The sequence below is a fragment of the Prionailurus viverrinus genome, chromosome B4 (assembly GCF_022837055.1).
Source record: "Prionailurus viverrinus isolate Anna chromosome B4, UM_Priviv_1.0, whole genome shotgun sequence".
Lineage (NCBI taxonomy): Eukaryota > Metazoa > Chordata > Mammalia > Carnivora > Felidae > Prionailurus > Prionailurus viverrinus.
The window spans coordinates 57,072,450-57,090,096 of NC_062567.1; the positions used below are offsets into that span (position 1 = coordinate 57,072,450).

Here is a 17,647-nt window from a genome sequence, read left to right on the forward strand (position 1 = left end):
GTTTATTTCTAGGTATTTTATTATTTTGATGCAATTATAAATGGGATTGTTTTATTAATTTCTTTCTGCTACTTCACTATTAGTATATAGAAATACAATGAATTTCTGTACATTGATTTTGTATTTTTTTACTGAATTCTTTTTGTCAGTTCTAGTATTTTTTTGGTGGAGTCTTTAGGGTTTTCTATATATAGTATCACATTATCAGCAAATAGTGAAAGTTTACTTCTTCCTTACCAATTTGGATGCTTTTATTTCTTTTTCCTGTCTGAGTGCTTTGGTTAGACTTCTACTACTATGTGGAATAAAAGTGGTGACAGTGAATATCTTTGTCTCATTCCTGATCTTAAGAGGAAAGTTCTCAGTTTTTCACCACTGAGTATGATGTTGGGTGTGAGTTTTTCACATATGGCCTTTATTATATTGAGGAGTGTTCTCTCTAAACCTACTTTGTTGAGGGTTTTTATCATGAATGGATGTTGAACTTTGTCAAATGCCTTTTCTGCATCTATTGAAATGACCATATGGTTTTTTACCCTTTCTCTTGTTAATGTGATGTATCATACTGATTGATTTGTAAATTCCATGCTTGTATCCCAGGAATAAATCCCACTTGATCGCGGTGAATGACTTTTTTCATTTATTGTTGGATTCAGTTTTGAAGTGATTGCTTGAATTCACATAACCAGTGAAGAAATTTAAAAAGTTCTAAGCCTGGGACAGAAAGCTATCGTGATATGAAACTCTAGTTTTTTCTTTCCTAGTGGCCTAAAAAACTGTGTGTATATGTTTGTGTATAAAAAACTTGGGTTTTTCTGGGGCACCTGGGTGGCTCAGTTGGTTAAGCATCTAACTTTGGCTCAGGTCATGATCTCGTGGTTCACGAGTTCGAGCCCCACATCGGGCTCTGTGCTGTCGGCTCGGAGCCTGGAGCCTTCTTCAGATTCTGTATCTCCCTCTCTCTCTGACCCTCCCCTGTTCACACACTGTCTCTCTCTCCCTCAAAATAAATAAACATTAAAAAAAATTTTTTTAACTTGGGTTTTTCTGAATATAAAACTGATATATGATCACTGAAAAAAAATTGGAAAAATCTAAAGAGCATAAAGGAAAAAAACCCACCTCTTTTCATGCCCCAAGGTTAACCATGTTTATCATTTTGGTGTATATCCTTACAGAGACAGGTACACAGATACATTCACCAAAATATACACTTATACAGTCATATCATATTTTAGGTAACTAGAAATGTATTTATATGAACTGTGTATATATACATATACAGTTTCACAATAAGCCTTTTTCCCAGTTCATATCCTCTAATGTCATTAAATACTACTTGAAAACATTAAATTCCCACTTAGGACACATATGATGTGTAAATCTTTTTCCTCCTTTTGTATATTCTTCCCTCTACTAAAAGTATTACTGTGATAAACACTGTGCCTCATATGTTTCTCAAATTTTTATTTGGTTCTACATCTTTATACTGAAAAGTTCACCCTTTCACAGATATTCATCACAGGCCTATCCTCCTGTAAGCACAGTGCTAGGGACACAAAGCTGAACCTGGAAAAGCTCACAGAAAATAGCTATTTCTCCCATCCCCTCATTTTGTTCTGCCTCTTTGGTACACCTGCGGGCATCCTCATTTCTAATTACTTTTCCTGACCACAGTTCTTGCCTATTCCCTGCAGATCCACTGCTTTTAACACATGCCTTTTCCCACAGCTCAGTGATATTTACTCCAACTTATGCTACCTGATTGTTCTTTTAGCAGAGTTCTCAAACGTGTTGGTACCGAGACCTCTTTACACTCAAAAATTATGGAGAACCCCAAAGATATTTCCTTTTTCTGCCTATATTCACCATATGACAAATTAAAACTGAGCAACTCACAACACAATAAAACACAAACACATATGTCATTAGCCAACCAAGACGTGACACCACCACACTTCATGTAGCTTCCAGAAAACTCCACTACACACTCAAGAAAGAGTAAGAATGAAAAAGGCAAATAGTGTGTAGCCTCATTATGAAAAAAGTTTGATCCTGCAGACCATCCTGAAAGGATCTGGGGGACCCCTAACCTACAGAACCACAAGAAGGCCTTTGTCTTTCAACTTCTTGTGTTACCCGATGCACACAGTGCGTTGACCATCTCTTATGGCCTGTGGCAACCACAGGGGACTGTCTTCAGCTTGTCTGGTTGCCATACACCATGATGGCACGACTCACAGCGCACATGCAGGAAGTGCTCCTGATTGCCTTTGCTTTCTCTGTAAAAAGTGATCAGTTTCCAAGTCCCAAAGGTTTTATTCAACTAAGTGTTTCTAGGCTATTTAAATGATGAAACCCTGAATTTCAGATTGTTAAGAAATTTTATTTAGGAGGGCAAGGAAGGATTGACAATACAGCCAAAGAAGCCTCTAGAACAGTGCTGTCCATCTGTTGGGTTAGGAAGAAAGCAGGGAACTATCTTGTTCTCGTGGCTTACGTATGTGTAAGCCAACCAATAGCGATACCAGCCTTTAATTTTACTAACAATGCTGGCCAAATATATAGAAAGAAACTAAGGTGAGAAAGAAATAGGGCTTAAAGGACTTCCATTGTTAATGTCTTAAGTCAAAATATTGCATTTTCCCACTGGACAATCACACTTTTTTTCAACATGACATTTGTGTATGGGATTTTTTTCTTTCATATGATAACATTACAGAACGTAACTCCCAACCTTGCCACACAATTAACTTTGTTTAACTCCCTTCCTTCCAATATTTGCCCACATGCAGGTATTTAATTACGCAGATACAATCAGAAAGAAAGTTGCATAACTATGAAGCTTCTTACAACAATGATAGCTGCACTTGTGCTTTATGCAATACATCTATATAGACTCAAAAGGACAAGTTCCACAGTCCTGTTTCTGAACAGGAGCTGAAACTTCTAGCATTTAGAAAATGCTAGTTTAAAAGCTTTCAAGGTATCTATGCTATCATAGAAAGCTATCTATGCTTTCAAGATAGGACACTCTCTAGATAAGCCTATTATCTTCCAGTTCCGCATGGCCCTTGAGAGCCTGTGTGAATTTAAGTTTAACCACTTCTAAATCCATCCAGTGGAAGATTCACACACACACACACACACACACACACACACACACACACACACATATGTGCACACACACAGCAGTCAGTCATGTAGCAAGACATTAAACAAGTACCAAGCCTCAGTGAGTTCCTGGGGACCCACCACTTTCCTTTTCAGGGCATGTATCTCTCTTTGTAGGGGTCTCCAGTTGTAAAAGGGCAAGCAAGGCTCAGGAAGAACAAGGGTGAGTGAGTGGTGCATTGCCAAGCGAGGCTGGATCTCTACTGTGGAGGGCTGTTTTCTTAGATTTTTACCTACTTTATCCTCTAAAACACCAAGTTTCCAAACTACTTCCAAGTATTTGTAAAACAAACAATGCCACCCGCCAGCACCTCTTTGCTTTATTCTGAAATTACTGTATTTACTTTGAAAACCACAAAATGTAAACAACCGCACCTGATCAGAAAAGATCTTTAAATGGCTCACTCACTAAATCAACACCTGGGAAGGAAAGGCAGTTTACTTGAACTTGAATACACAATGTACAAATCAATCTTTTATCTGAGTAGTAGCTTGAATAGGTTAATGATTAGTGAGTTTTGTGAAGATACACAGAGACTTTCATAAACAAAATATAACTTCTATTAATTTATTTAATACTCATCAGAGATGAAACAAGGCCCACCTACCATTAACCATAGACGTACAATCTTAATTCACACATATTTCCACTTGATAAATATGTGTACAACATTCTCCCACATGTAGATACTTTATGCTATAGAGCATGAGAAAATTGAAGTGATTTGACTTTTTAACATGACTTTCTATATGCCTACTACATGACAAGATGAGAAAAAATAAGAGAAATGGTTTAAAAGTCACCACCATTTACTTCACTGAAGAGTTTTTGAGTGGCCATGGTTTCAGTTCTACAAACAGCCCATGCTTCTTACCATAATGTATTCCTGGAAACTACATTATAAAAAGAAAGCATTTCCCGGGGCACCTGGGTAGCCGAGTCAGTTAAGCATCTGACTTCGACTCTGGTCATGATCTCATGGTTCCTGAGCTTGAGCCCCTCATTGAGCTCTATGCTGACAGCTCAGAGCCTGGAGCCTGCTTCAGAGTCTGTGTCTCCCTCTCTCTCTGTCCCTCCCCCACCCACATTCTGTCTCTCTCTCTCTCAAAAATAAACATAAAAGAAAGAAAGAAAGAAAGAAAGAAAGAAAGAAAGAAAGCAAGCATTTCCCATAGGGAACTCCACTAGAATAATAAAATTGGATTATTTTCCTCAGGAATACAAAGTTTATAGTAGGTATAGCACAGGTAGAAAACCTCCAACCCTCCATATCATTTAGAAGAGCAAACATCCTATAAAAGTGATTAAAATAAATTATCGTAAAGATCATTCATTTCCCCCAAATTAATACTGTATCATATGAATATCTGAAGACCTCACCAAGGACAAAGAGTTCTGAATGAATAAGATCTTTCTCTATCTTCCCACACAGCCAACCTTAGAGGTTAAAAAAAAAAAAAGTCACACAAGTGTTGAATGGGGAGACTTTTTTTTTTTTTTCAGTGAAGTCAAGAGAGTACTTCTGGGTCAACAGAACTTTTAACTACCTCAGGTCCATCCTATCTTTAACTGGCTAAATCCATCCCTCCTGACTCAGCCTTTTGCAGAATGGCATATTAATGCAGTCATATATTATGTAGCCATTTGAAACTGGCTTCTTTTATTTAGATAACACTTTTGAGATTCATCTGTGTTGTTGGGCATATCAGTCCTTCATTCCGTTTTACTACTGAATAATGTTCCATTATGTGGATATACCATTGCATGTATTGGTTATCCAAGACCAGTTGTCATTTTTATTGTTTCCGGTTTTTGCTACAAACATTCATGTACAAATCTTCGTGTGAACTTAATTTGTCATTGCTTTTAGTTCATACTCAAGAGTGAAAGTTGGAGGTCATATGGTATGTACACGTTTAACCTTATAAGAAACTGCCAAACTCTTTTCCAAAATGGCTAGGCGAGCCTGGTTGGCTCAGATGGTTAAACGACCGACTTTGGCTCAGATCATGACCTTGCGGTTCATTGAGTTCAAGTCCCACATCTGACCTTCTGCACTGAGCACAAAACCTGCTTTGGATTCTCTGTCTCCCCTTCTCTCTCTTCCCATGCCCTGCTTATTCATTCATTCTCTCTCTCTCTCTCTCCCAAAAATAAATAAACCCTCAAAATGGCTGTAGTGTCTTATACACCACCAGCAATGTACAACAGTCCTAGTTGATCTGCATCCTTGTCAACACTTGGTATTTTCTGTATTTTTTTTTAATTTTAGCCATTTTTATAGTGGTATTTCATGGTGGCTCTCGATACTGTGATGTTTTCTTGTGGCACCTTATATGTTGCTATTGCCAGAGATTCCAGTTAGGGTCCCCTTTGCTTTTCACTCCCACAGCTTTAAAATGCTATCCATATCTTAATAAATTTCAAATCTCTATTTTTCCATCAAGATTTGTCTCCTGAGCCTTCAGATCAATATATCCAGCAATCTTCTAAATCTACCTCTCTGGCAGAAAGGATTCCAGAACCAAGTTCAGTACTGTGGTAAACTGCAAAAAGGTCCTACATTCTTCCCATCCCTATATGCGGGTCCCGTTGCAGGTGACTTTGCACCTCCACCTCTCAAAAGGCACAGCCAATGTCTCCATTCTTTGCATCTGAACTTAGCCGTATCACATTAGCAAATGTAACACAAGCAGAGGTTTGAACACTGATGAGCACTGATGTTTTCCCTTTCTTGCTGTTGTCACACTATCCCTAGGTGAAGAATCTGAACTGTCTCTCCAGGTAATAAGATGGGGGTTCAGCCACCCCCATCAACAACCTATCCACTGGCAGATATGTGAAGGAAGCCATTCTGGACCATCCAGATGTCAAATACCTGCAGATACACGAGCCAGTTCAGCAGAAACCAGCCATGCCAGCTCAGAGCAAAAGAATCAGCCAACGAACCTGCAGATTCATGCGTTAAACAAATGGATGCTGTGTGAGCTACTCGGTTTGTGGGTGTTTTGAAGTAAGAAGGAAAGAACTTACATAATTACCCTCCTCTATCAGGTAATTTATTTTGTATTCCATATCTCAATACATGCTACTAATATCTACCACACTGCCAAAATCTGAAGCCTCGGAGAATTCTGGGACACATGCTCTCCCTCACCACCTCCTACCCCACTCCCACATATAATAGGTTATCAAGTCCTAATATGGTCAAAAACATCTCTTTCTTGCCATCCATAGCCACGAGCTTAGTCCATTATCAAATTTTCTGAACTATTTTAACAGTCTCCTGGTTGATATCCCATCCTGTATTTCCAACCTCCCCATGTAAAAGAAGAGTCTTTCAAAATTTCAATTCTGATCACGTCTCAGGCTGGCTTAAAATTCTTTAATAGTCCTCCACTGTCTTAACATAAATATCAAATGCCTCAGTGCGACATACAAGGCCGTGAGGCATCTGACCTTCCTCCCGGCTCATCTCTGCCACTCTTCCACATTCTCCTAAGCTTTAAACATTCTTAAAAGCCACAAACACAAATGGGTCATGCCGCTGCACACCTCTGCACCTCAGCCAGAAATGCCTCTTTCTCCTCAAACCCCCTCCTTTCCAGCTAGCTAACAACCACCCATTCTTCCACAGCTCTAGCTCACCTCCATTCTTCCTCTGAATTCCTAAGCCACTTAAAATCCTCTTCTCTGTGCTTCTGAAGCCCCTTGGGCTTCAAAGCAATGTAGTTAATGGTGAAGGGTCAGGATTTCAATCAAAGCTTTGCTTCCTTTCCATTGGAAAACCTTGAACAAGTTACATAACTTCTCCATACTTCAATTTCCTCAGCTATAAAATGAGATGTGCCAGAGAATATTACCCCTCACCCCCAATACCCATTTTCTTCTTCCTTTTTAAAATTTTGTTTTAATGTTTATTTCTGAGAGAGAGAGAGTGCAAACATGAGTGGGGGAGGAGCAGAGAGTGGGAGACACAGAATCCAAAGCAGGCTCCAGGCTCTGAGCTGTCAGCACAGAGCCCGATGCGGGGCTCGAACTCACAAACTGCGAGATCATGACCTGAGCCGAAGTCGGATGCTTAACCGACTGAGCCACCCAGGCAACCCTCTCTTCTTCCTTTTGGTAATAGAACTCTTGAGTTTAGGTAGGCATGGGGCCAGCCCACTAACCACCACATTCCTCAGTCTCCTTGTGGCAAGATGTGGCCATATGTATAAGCTTCCTGTGGTTGCCATAAATGACTACAAACTTGGTGGCTAAAACAGAAATTTATTCTCGTGGAGTTCTGAAGGCCATAAGTCCAAAGTCAAGGTGTCGACAGAGCCATATTCCCTCTGAGGGCTCTAGGAAATAATACTGTCTTGTCTCTTCCAGCTTCTGGTGGCCCAAGGTATTCCTTGGCTTGTAGCAACGTAACTGCATGCTCTGTCTCTGTCTTCACATGGCCTTCTCCAATTACTTCTATCTTAGGTAAGCCATTGGTTTTTGGTGTTGTTGCTGCTGCTGTTGTTTTATTTCTGGCCTAGCACCTACCTAACTCATGCAGGTAATAATATTTCAATAATCATACTTATCTCTTAGGGTTGTGTAAAGATTAAATGGATTTGTAGAATGTGAAGCATTTCGAACATTACCTAATATAGAGTAAAAACTAAATAAATGTTTGTGATCAGCAGCCGGGGTGGCAGTACAATAGGCTTGGTCACATGTAATTATCATTAGCTTATCTTCTAGAAAACCACATTTACTGGGATAATGGCTTAGTGCTTTCATCTCGGCATTATATTTGAAAGAATGCCAAGCATTCCGTCACTGTTTTAAGAAGACATGCAATTTAGCTTTGCATACCAACTATTATTACCCAGGAACTACTTTCATGAAGAGGTTCATACTCAGCCTGAAAACCTGGATGTGCCTCCCCCATGGGTACCCATTTTTTAACCTACAAGTCAAATGCTATCTTAATTAAGAAGCTTTCCTCACCTCTCAAAACAGGAAATTACAATTTCCATCCTCCTGCAATACCATCACCACACCTTTTTATTTAGCCTTTATCACTTTCTACCTTGTGCTATAATTGTTTACCAATACATCTTATCTCCCTCATTAGATTATAAATTCCTTGAGAGCAGCATTCATTTCTGACTGGCTTGAACTGTAGCAACAAGTTCACACACTGCACTGAGCACAGTGGATATTGAATAAATCTCTACCAAACATATCCCAAGATCTGACAGTATTGAAGAATACTAGCTTCAAAGAAACTTGCCTCACCACCTAGTAACTGTGTGACCTTGAGCAGGTGACTTTACTTCTCTGAAGAGTGGCTTCCACGTTTGTAGAATGGCACTATTAAGAATTAAACAAGGTTGGGGCGCCTGGGTGGCGCAGTCGGTTAAGCGTCCGACTTCAGCTCAGGTCACGATCTCGCGGTCCGTGAGTTCGAGCCCCGCGTCGGGCTCTGAGCTGATGGCTCAGAGCCTGGAGCCTGTTTCCGATTCTGTGTCTCCCTCTCTCTCTGCCCCTCCCCCGTTCATGCTCTGTCTCTCTCTGTCCCAAAAATAAATAAATATTGAAAAAAAGAAAAAAAAAAGAATTAAACAAGGTAACATGGATAACGGCTACCTTAAGCCCTCAAAGGTAAGAAATCCAACATTTAGGACTTCCTATTCTTAGAAAGAGTATAGTCGTGGCTATTAAAATTCTCACAAAGGGCATTTATTCAGTATTTATAAGGAAGTTAGACACACAACCAACTGCATACCCAATATTAGAAGAGAGATTTTTACACAAGAGCTAGCAGCACAGGAAATTGGCCCATCAATACACGATTAGCAAGTGGGCGAGTCCCACTAGAAAGACAGTGGTCCTAACGCCATTAAACACACACATTACAAGTGTTCATTGTCTGTCCCTCACTTCTGAAGGGAGGGAATTAAACTTCACAACATAAAGCCACAAATCAAAGCTCACGTACCGTATATATCTTAGATATACAATAATTGTGGGAGTGCTGCCCTACATACCAATTTGTGAGGCTTCCAAAGCATCTGGTTTGACCATTCAGAACCACAGCAAATTCCTCCAACAGAGACTGAAGGATTTTAAAGTGTGAACACTTTTACAACCCTGACTAGCTCCAACAGAAGAAGCAAAGAGGCAGTCTCTTTTCATTTCACCCTTTAGGCTTTCTCCGAAACCTCCCTGAGAAGAGTAAACTTAGTATCCAATTTCCACTGCCTCCTGGAGTTTAATATTATCCGCAGAAGGTTCTTACTATGATGACATACCATAATGACACATGATCAGCACAACAGTAACATTCGACTAGAGAATTTTAAAGATTTTTTTGTATAAAGCATGTAATGTTGGTTTGGAAATCCATTGGACTTTTCTAAACTTCTTTGTGTAGCAGGAAAGTATAAAATGCTAAAAAAGTCACTCGATACACATAGAAGTTTTCATCTTCTGCTATTCACCCTACAGATTTATATGTTAGAATGCACACTTGATACCAATGAACTTAAATTTAGAGTAGAATTTAAGACTATAACGAAATAGGGGTGCTTGAGTAGTTCAGCTGGTTAAGCATCCGACTTTGGCTCAGGTCATGGTCTTGCGGTCAAGCCTGCATCAGGCTCTGTGCTGACAGCTCAGAGCCTGGAGCCTGCTTCGGATTCTGTGTCTCCCTCTCTCTCTGCCCTTACCCCGCTCGGACTCTTTCTTTCTCTATCTCTCAAAAATGAATAAATGGTAAAAAAAAAAAAAAAAAAAAAAAGACAACAGGTCTACACATTGCTTTACATATTTTATGTAAAGTTTTTATTTATTTATTTTGAGAGAGTGCACAAGTGGGGGAGGGACAGAGAGAGAGAATCCCAAGCAGGTTCCACACTGTCAGTGCAGAGTCAAATGCAGGACTTGAACTCCAGAACCATGAGATCATGACCTGAGCCAAAACCAAGAGTTAGGGGCTTAACCGACTGAGCTATCCAGATGCTGCCCATGGTTTTATTTTAAAACAACTCATCAGCCAGCAATTTTGTTGCACACTGGGTAGCGTTAAGACCCCAAAACCAGCATCTGAAATTATATTGCTTTTAAGAATTATAATTTTTTTTAGAACTTCATTCATTAATTCAACGAAAATTCATTCGGCACTGACAATATGCAAAGCACTGTTCTTGATCTTGGCAATTCCCCAGAATGCAAGGCTAACATAGTATTTACCCTCATACAGTTTATAGTCTAACTGCGGGTCTTTCAAGTAAGGAAACGGGTGCAACTTCCGAGCAGGCACAAGTGATGTGACTGTCTTCAGGCCCAAGCTCACTGACAACTGCAGTGGACAGTTCCCAGCATGCCAGCAGCCTCCAACCTCGAACCCCTCCATCTCCTTTCTGAGAGCTTTCCCTGATACTTGGAGACCTTGCTCAGCTTCAAAGAGGAGCAGCCCAGAAGTGTGCTGTGGAAGAGGGCCAACCCGTAACCCACAGAGGATAGAAGTTGGCCCCAGACTTTCTGTCGTGGGTAGGAGATTCTGAGGCATGGTCCCCATGGAGTCTCAGAGGACCCCAGAAGCACTGAGCTCTGGTTGCCACAGTGGTGGACATTCATGAACAATTTGTTGCCTTTTCTTTCTTTAGGCTCACTCTCCCCCACTCCATTATCCGTGCTTCAAGAGATCACCTCCCAAAATGACTACCTCCATCCACGCCTTCCAAGGTCTGATTTGTAGGGACGCTGACATACACATTCCTAATCTACTTCTCAGAGATATTCAAAAATACTGGAATAACACATGGATCACACATTTACCTTGAACCAACTTAACGAATTTCCAGGTGTCATAAGCCTGGGAGTTTGAATAAATAATTTGGATAAGAGTTAAGATCAGAGAGAGAGAGAGAGGGAGTCAGAATGAGTGGCAGGCTAGAATAATGAGCCAATCAATGCTAATAAGATGAAATGTAACAGATTCTCTGCTTGGTACCAAAGTACCAATTATACAGCACAGGAGGAGGAAAATGAGGATTAGAGATGCAAATGAAAACACATCAGGAATCTAGGTTGACTAACAGCTGGAGGTGAGTTAGGGATCCTGCCCAGGACTCTTGGGCCACAAGCACAGTATCCCAAAATAAGAGTCGCATAATACTGCACCCAAATGTACTACGTTCTCTTCTTTCTACAACCACCAAGAATTACACTGACCGGGGGTTGCAGCACCTCTGGCAGTGGCCAGGCAGCTGGGCTTCCTGAACTCTGGGCACGGGCAGCCAGCAGGCACCTGCGCACGCCAGTCTCACCACCAGGATGCCCAAGAGGGAGGTCAGCTCCGACAAGGGGGCGGGAAGGAGGAGCCCAAGAGGAGGTGGGCGAGGTTGTCAGCTCAACCTGCTCCTACAAAAGTGGAAGCGAAGCCGAAAAAGGCGGCAGCGGGGAAAGGATAAATCTTCAGACAATAAGTGCAAACAAAGGGGAAAGGGGGAGCAAAGGGAAAACAGGCTGAAGGGGCTCACCAAGACACGAAAGAAGACTTGCCTGCAGAAAACAGAGAAACTGAAAACGAGGAGAGTGCAGCCTCTGAGGAAGCAGGAGAGAGAGAAGCCAAGTCTGATTAATATCATATCCCAGGTCTTATCGGTGTTCACTGTCTCCCTTCTTGTACAACCCAGAGGAATATTTTTATCAGTTATTTTGTAAATACAAGTTTTTTAGTAGCTCTAGAAACATTTTTAAGAAGGAGGAGATCCCACCTCATCCCATTTTTTTAAGTGTAAATGCTTTTTTTGAAGAGGTGAAATCACTTGCCGGGTGTTTATTTTTTGGTACAACCAGAAAATAGTGGGGTTGTACAACCAGAAAATAGAAAATACGGAGGCTGTGATCGTCTTAGGTGCCAGCTTAACATTCCACATATGGGGTAGTTTTTATATCCTATAATACCAAACATACTAAAAGGCAATTTAGAGTCGGTTGTGCGTTTAATGTCTTGAACATTTTAAATTACTTGTATTCCCATGTTGTTTTTGGTAGAATTGTTTCCTTGATCTTAGCTCTCTCCTGTCAGAATTTTGTGCATTCTGTAACATCTTGGTGGTGGTAGTCCAATTTCCTAGCAACTTTGTTAATATGTTGTGCAAGATTGAACATTGAGTATGTAGTATATATGATATTAAATTGTGAATCAAGGGGGCTTAACAATGCAACAGCATATCAACATTTGAAGATATTGGTACTTGATGTACTGCTAAGGAAAATCTGCCTCCAAATTTTAAGCTGGAAGGTCACTGGAATAACTTTTGGAAAAGAATCACAACTACATGATTTTTTAGATTTTTGGTACATACATTAAGCATTGTGTACAAATTGAATCATCTGTACTGATCCTCAGAACAACCAATAAAAACTCACTTATGAAAGAAAAAAAAAAAAAAAAGAATTACACCGACAAATAGAAGCCCAACCAGAAAACGAACAAGACAGTATAATGAAAACTGGAGAAATGACTGAAGACTTTGTGACTGGCCACAGGCGAAAGATTTTTTAAAAATTAAGCCTGCAGGAGGAAAAATCTGCAGAAACATGATCATTCTAAACAAATATTTAAAAGGGCTGTTCTGTGGAAGAGGAATTAGATTTAATCTGTGTGGCTTTTTAGAACCAACAACTAAAACTTATAGGAGGGCATAGTTCAGTACACGGTATGGTATAGTGATTCAAAACAAACAGCTCTGGAATCAGTGACATTAAGACAGCAGCATAACTTCTTTGTACTTGACTCTGTCAACTGCAAAACTGGGAAGAGCAACAATTTCCACTTTATAGGGTTATTGTAATTACCACATAATCATGCATAGGAAGCCCCAAGCACAGCGTAGCATGGTTTAAATGCTCAACCAATGTTATTTCAAATCTGAAATTGTTTCAGTCATCATCAAGTAATTACACTAACCCTAATTCTGAAGAAATCCAACACAGCAATCGTTAAACTGGCTCACACTGGTGAATCACTGTGTTACGCAAGGCTGACATGGTCAACTACACAAAAATCCAAAGATACTTCCTTGCAAGATGGCTTTCTCACTTAAGCACTTGTGTGTGTAACCTCCATGACTGGAGGCAAAAGGTGACAGTCCCAGCCTTCAAAGAGACTTCCTTGAATTATGTGAAGAAAAGGAATTGAGTTGAAGAAATAATCTTGTCGATCTTCTCCCAAGTCCCTGACTTTTCACTACCTATGTTAGTGTTGCACAACAGAGCAGATTTCTCTATTTTAGCTCTAATTCCGGAAGCATTCTGACTGCTTCAGAATGACTTTGTGCTTGCTAGATGTGTCCACTTGATAGGCATGGTAGATTATGAAACAGTCACATGTCAAATGAGCACAGATCTCAAGAGCTGAAAATTGCAAGACCAAGTGGGCCAAGGCCAACCCTGGGGAGTATCTAATCAACCAGAAGAAGGGGCCATCTTCTCTTCCCTCAGTCCCTCTGGGGAAGGGGGTGGCTTCCTGGGTTCTCTATTACTTCTTTTTTTTTCAATTTTTTTAATGTTTATTTATCTTTGAGAGAGAGAGAGAGAATGTGAGCGAGAGGGGGTGGGGAGCAGTGAGCGGGAGACACAGAATCCAAAGCAGGCTCCAGGCTCTGAGCTGTCAGCACAGAGCCTGATGCAGGGCTCAAAGTCACAGACCATGGAATCATGACCTGAGGTGAAGTCAGACACTTAACCGACTGAGCCACCCAGGCACCCCTCTATTACTTCTATATCTTATCACCCTGATGGTAATAAAAGGACACACAGCCTCTTTTGCCTTGATTTATATTAGCTTCTCCTTCCAAAATAAAATGTACATGTATCAGTAGAGCAAAGACTTTAAGAAAAATCCACATCAGAGAAGAGCTTTCTACAGAGTAGGGGTTAGGGGTAGGGACAGAAGTATATAAAAGAACTAGGAAAAAAAAAAAAAAAAGGAAAACCAAAAGAATATAAATTCAACAAAAATAACTGCCATAATTTAGTATAAAGGAGGATTAAATTGTATATCAAAAAACCAGGACCAGTGATCAAACATGTTGATATTTTGTGTCCCTGATATGTTGCAAGAAGGGCAGTGAAGCTCAGTGGTATTCTTCTCAAACTTGACGCCAGTCTAATCATGACAAAAACATTAGGCAGACCCCAAATGAGGGACATTCTACAAAATACCTGGCCAGCATTCTTCAAAAGTATCAAGGTCATGAAAAATGAGGAAAGACAGAAAATGTCACAGACCAGATTAGATTAAAGAGCATGATAACTAAATACCCTGTGGGATCTTGAATGCAATCACGAATGAGGAGAGGAAAGTAGCCAAAAAACTCGTGAAATCCAAAGGAAGTCTCAAATTTAGTCAATAATAATGTACAAATAGTAATTTCTTAGCATAACCAAATGCACCCTGGTGATGTAAGATGCTAACCTAAGGGGAAACTGGATGAAAAGGAACTCTCTATGCTGCTTTTACAACTCCTCTGTACTTCTGAATTTATTCCAAAGTTTAAAGTTTATCTTTTAAGAAAATAGACAATATTTGACCATGAAAGGAATTTTGCACTCACAAGAGAAAGCCACTGTGCTTCTGTTAGTATTAGTCTGATTGTGTGGTGTACTGAAAAATAGCTATCAATCGGGTTTTAAATAGCCCTTGGGAAGTTATTTGCTAAAATTCAGCTTCCTCTGTTCATATGTGAGGCAATGTGACATAGTCAAAAGAATATTTCATTGTATAATTGTGTGTATTGGAGAGAATCATTTTAACCTTTTTGGAACTTTGCCTCCTCATTCCAAACACTGGGGGAGTTGCAGTAGATTAACTTCTAATTGCCTAGAAGCTCTAAAACCATATGATTCACTTGAACAAATAACAGACTGTGAAAAACAAAAATCTTTCCAAATTAATTTGAGAATATCATTTGTGTGGCTGAGGCGAGAGGAACTGAGGTGTAGCGGAACTGTGATATGCTATTGTTTCTTCGCCTTATCTAAAAAGTAACAATAAGGGAGGGTGCTCTGGAAACTTGGCAGAGGAGTCTGGAAATGCAGGGGTGGTGATGCTGGGCGGCAAATCTATGAAAAAGCGATAGTTTTTAAAGCCAGAGGGCACAGGGAAATACACCACAGGCAGAGAACGGTGAAATGCAAGAGCTATAAGAGGACAAGTTATGCCGAAAAACATGACATCTGGGACAACAAGGCCTACTTGTAGCTTCTGAGTAGTCTGGAGACCAAGGCAGAGGCAAGCCCAACTCGGAATTCTCCTCCACGGCTCTGCCATGACAGAGTTCCAAGAATCATCGGAAAAGAGTCAGAGCTTTAAGATAAAAGGAAACCCTAAATCCCCAATAAAAAAAAGGGGGGGGGGGCCTCCTTCTCCAATGATGAATGGAATAAGATAGAAAATAAGAGCAAACTAGTAAGGACAATGACCTAAAGTATCAGATTACGGGAAAAGCCAGCCTTCCAGGGGCGGGCTAGAGCACCTGAGTGATTCATACTTTGAGCCAGCGCCCGCTGAATAATGACACCAAGCATCTGTATATAATTACCTACCGGGTACAGAGTGTTACCATGGTGTTCCTTCACATACACTAAAATAATCTTAATGCTTTAAAGCAATTCACTTCACTGGGAAAAAGGAAAAGAAAAAAAAGGTGGCCACAAACCCTGAAGGTTATCTGTGAAAGAGGAATCCCCCACCCCCTTACCAACAGAGGAGTAAGACTATCCAATCTCGTGGCAGTGAAGTGTGGAGCAGTCCCAGGAACCAAGTTTTGTCACTTGGCCCCAGGGAGAGTTTGGGTGTCTCATCCAAAAGCATCTAATGGCTATTTTTTGGATGTCTAGTATGGACAAATGTCTGGAAAACACAAAAAGAAAAGAGTAGAATCCTGTCCCTAAAGAGGTTACAATCTAAGAGCAGAGTCAAATACGTTAAAAGGAAATACATGATGCCTTTCTATTACAAGTTAGCTCTCATTTCTGTAATGATTTAAAACACTTTACATTTATTCTCTGGAAAGATTTAGGCCTCAGAAAGCTCTGTGTGGTGGGCATTGTTCTTGTTATTACCCACCCCTGCTCCCATCAGCCAATGACAAATGTCCTTTGAGGCTCAAAGCGGTTAGGTGACCTACTTACAATGACACAGCCAGTGAGCAGTACAGTCAAAACCTGAACCCCATGCTTTTTCCTGTTACAAACACAGATTTGTTGTCCCAGTTTGCCCTGAAAATTTTTCTTTTTATCTTTAATGTGCTACCACTCTACTCACCTGATGCACTGCTGACTCTCCTTCAGCGTAGTTTTATCATAAGTCCATCCTCAGTGAGGACGGTGGAGAGAACACGTCCGCTGCCCAGGGCTAGGGGAGGGTCCCTAGTACGTAGTTTTATGGTGCTTCCAATGGGCAGTGTATCTTCCACAGCCTGTTTTATGTTAATATCTCCACATAGAGAAAAGTCTGGATTTCTTATTCAAAGTGACCAATTTAACTCAAAAATTATCTATTGTTTTTGTCACTCTCTCCACAACATTCTGAGTTTAACGTTTATTTATTTTTGAGAGAGATACAAAGTGCAAACAGGGGAGGGGCAGAGAGAGAGGGAGACACAGAATCTGAAGCAGGCTCCGGGCTCTGAACTGTCAGCCCAGAGCCCAACACGGGGCTCGAACCCATGAACCATGAGATCACGACCGGAGCCAAAGTGGGATGCTCAACCAACTGAGCCACCCAGGTGCCCCCCACAACATTCTGAGTTTGGATAAAATGAAATATATATTCTTATAATGAGACTTGGATGTAAAGTGTCTATCACAAGGAGTGAAACAAGGGAAATACCTGTCAAATGTTAAACACATCCTTCCCCAGCGTAGGAAGCAGCACACCCTGACTTGGGTCTGGGGATCTGGGGAATCCCTTCCACTCTCTCTCTCTCCAGATTTTTATCCCCTATGAAAGCTGCTTTTCACCATTATGAGAAGGAATGCTTACACAGTGTGTTCAAAGTGAGTGGTCCTTCAAAGTTATTTTTATTATTGTAAGTACACACAAACTATGAAGTTGATTTGAGAAGCTTGTAATTATTGGTTTTGGTTTGTCTATGATTCTCTGCAGATTCCATTAATCCTTCCCTCATAACAGTCAAGTTACAACTGGTCTCCTATTATGACCAATGTCTCAGTTGATATATTACCAAGCTAACACAAAAATTATACTTAGAAAGGAGTTCTAAGACAATCATGAGTTATTACATGCCATCCAAAGTGACATTTTAAAAGCTGAGCTAACAAATCACTGTCACCCAGCTATAGACTTTACAAAGCTACACTGAAGAGTTGATCATGAAACGCTAACATTTACAGCATGTCTCACAAATAAATATTCGGCTGTATTTATTGGTTTGAAAAGTAGCCTTTCAGAGT

At 40.4% G+C, this 17,647-nt stretch overlaps 1 protein-coding gene and 1 pseudogene across 3 annotated transcripts in view; one reads left to right on the top strand and one right to left on the bottom strand.

The window, feature by feature from the left end:
• Positions 1-17,647, bottom strand: part of ITPR2 (inositol 1,4,5-trisphosphate receptor type 2) — a 515,671-nt gene that overhangs the window by 447,540 nt on the left and 50,484 nt on the right. The window lies entirely within an intron of this gene.
• LOC125169552 (non-histone chromosomal protein HMG-14-like) lies at positions 11,495-11,802 on the top strand (annotated as a pseudogene).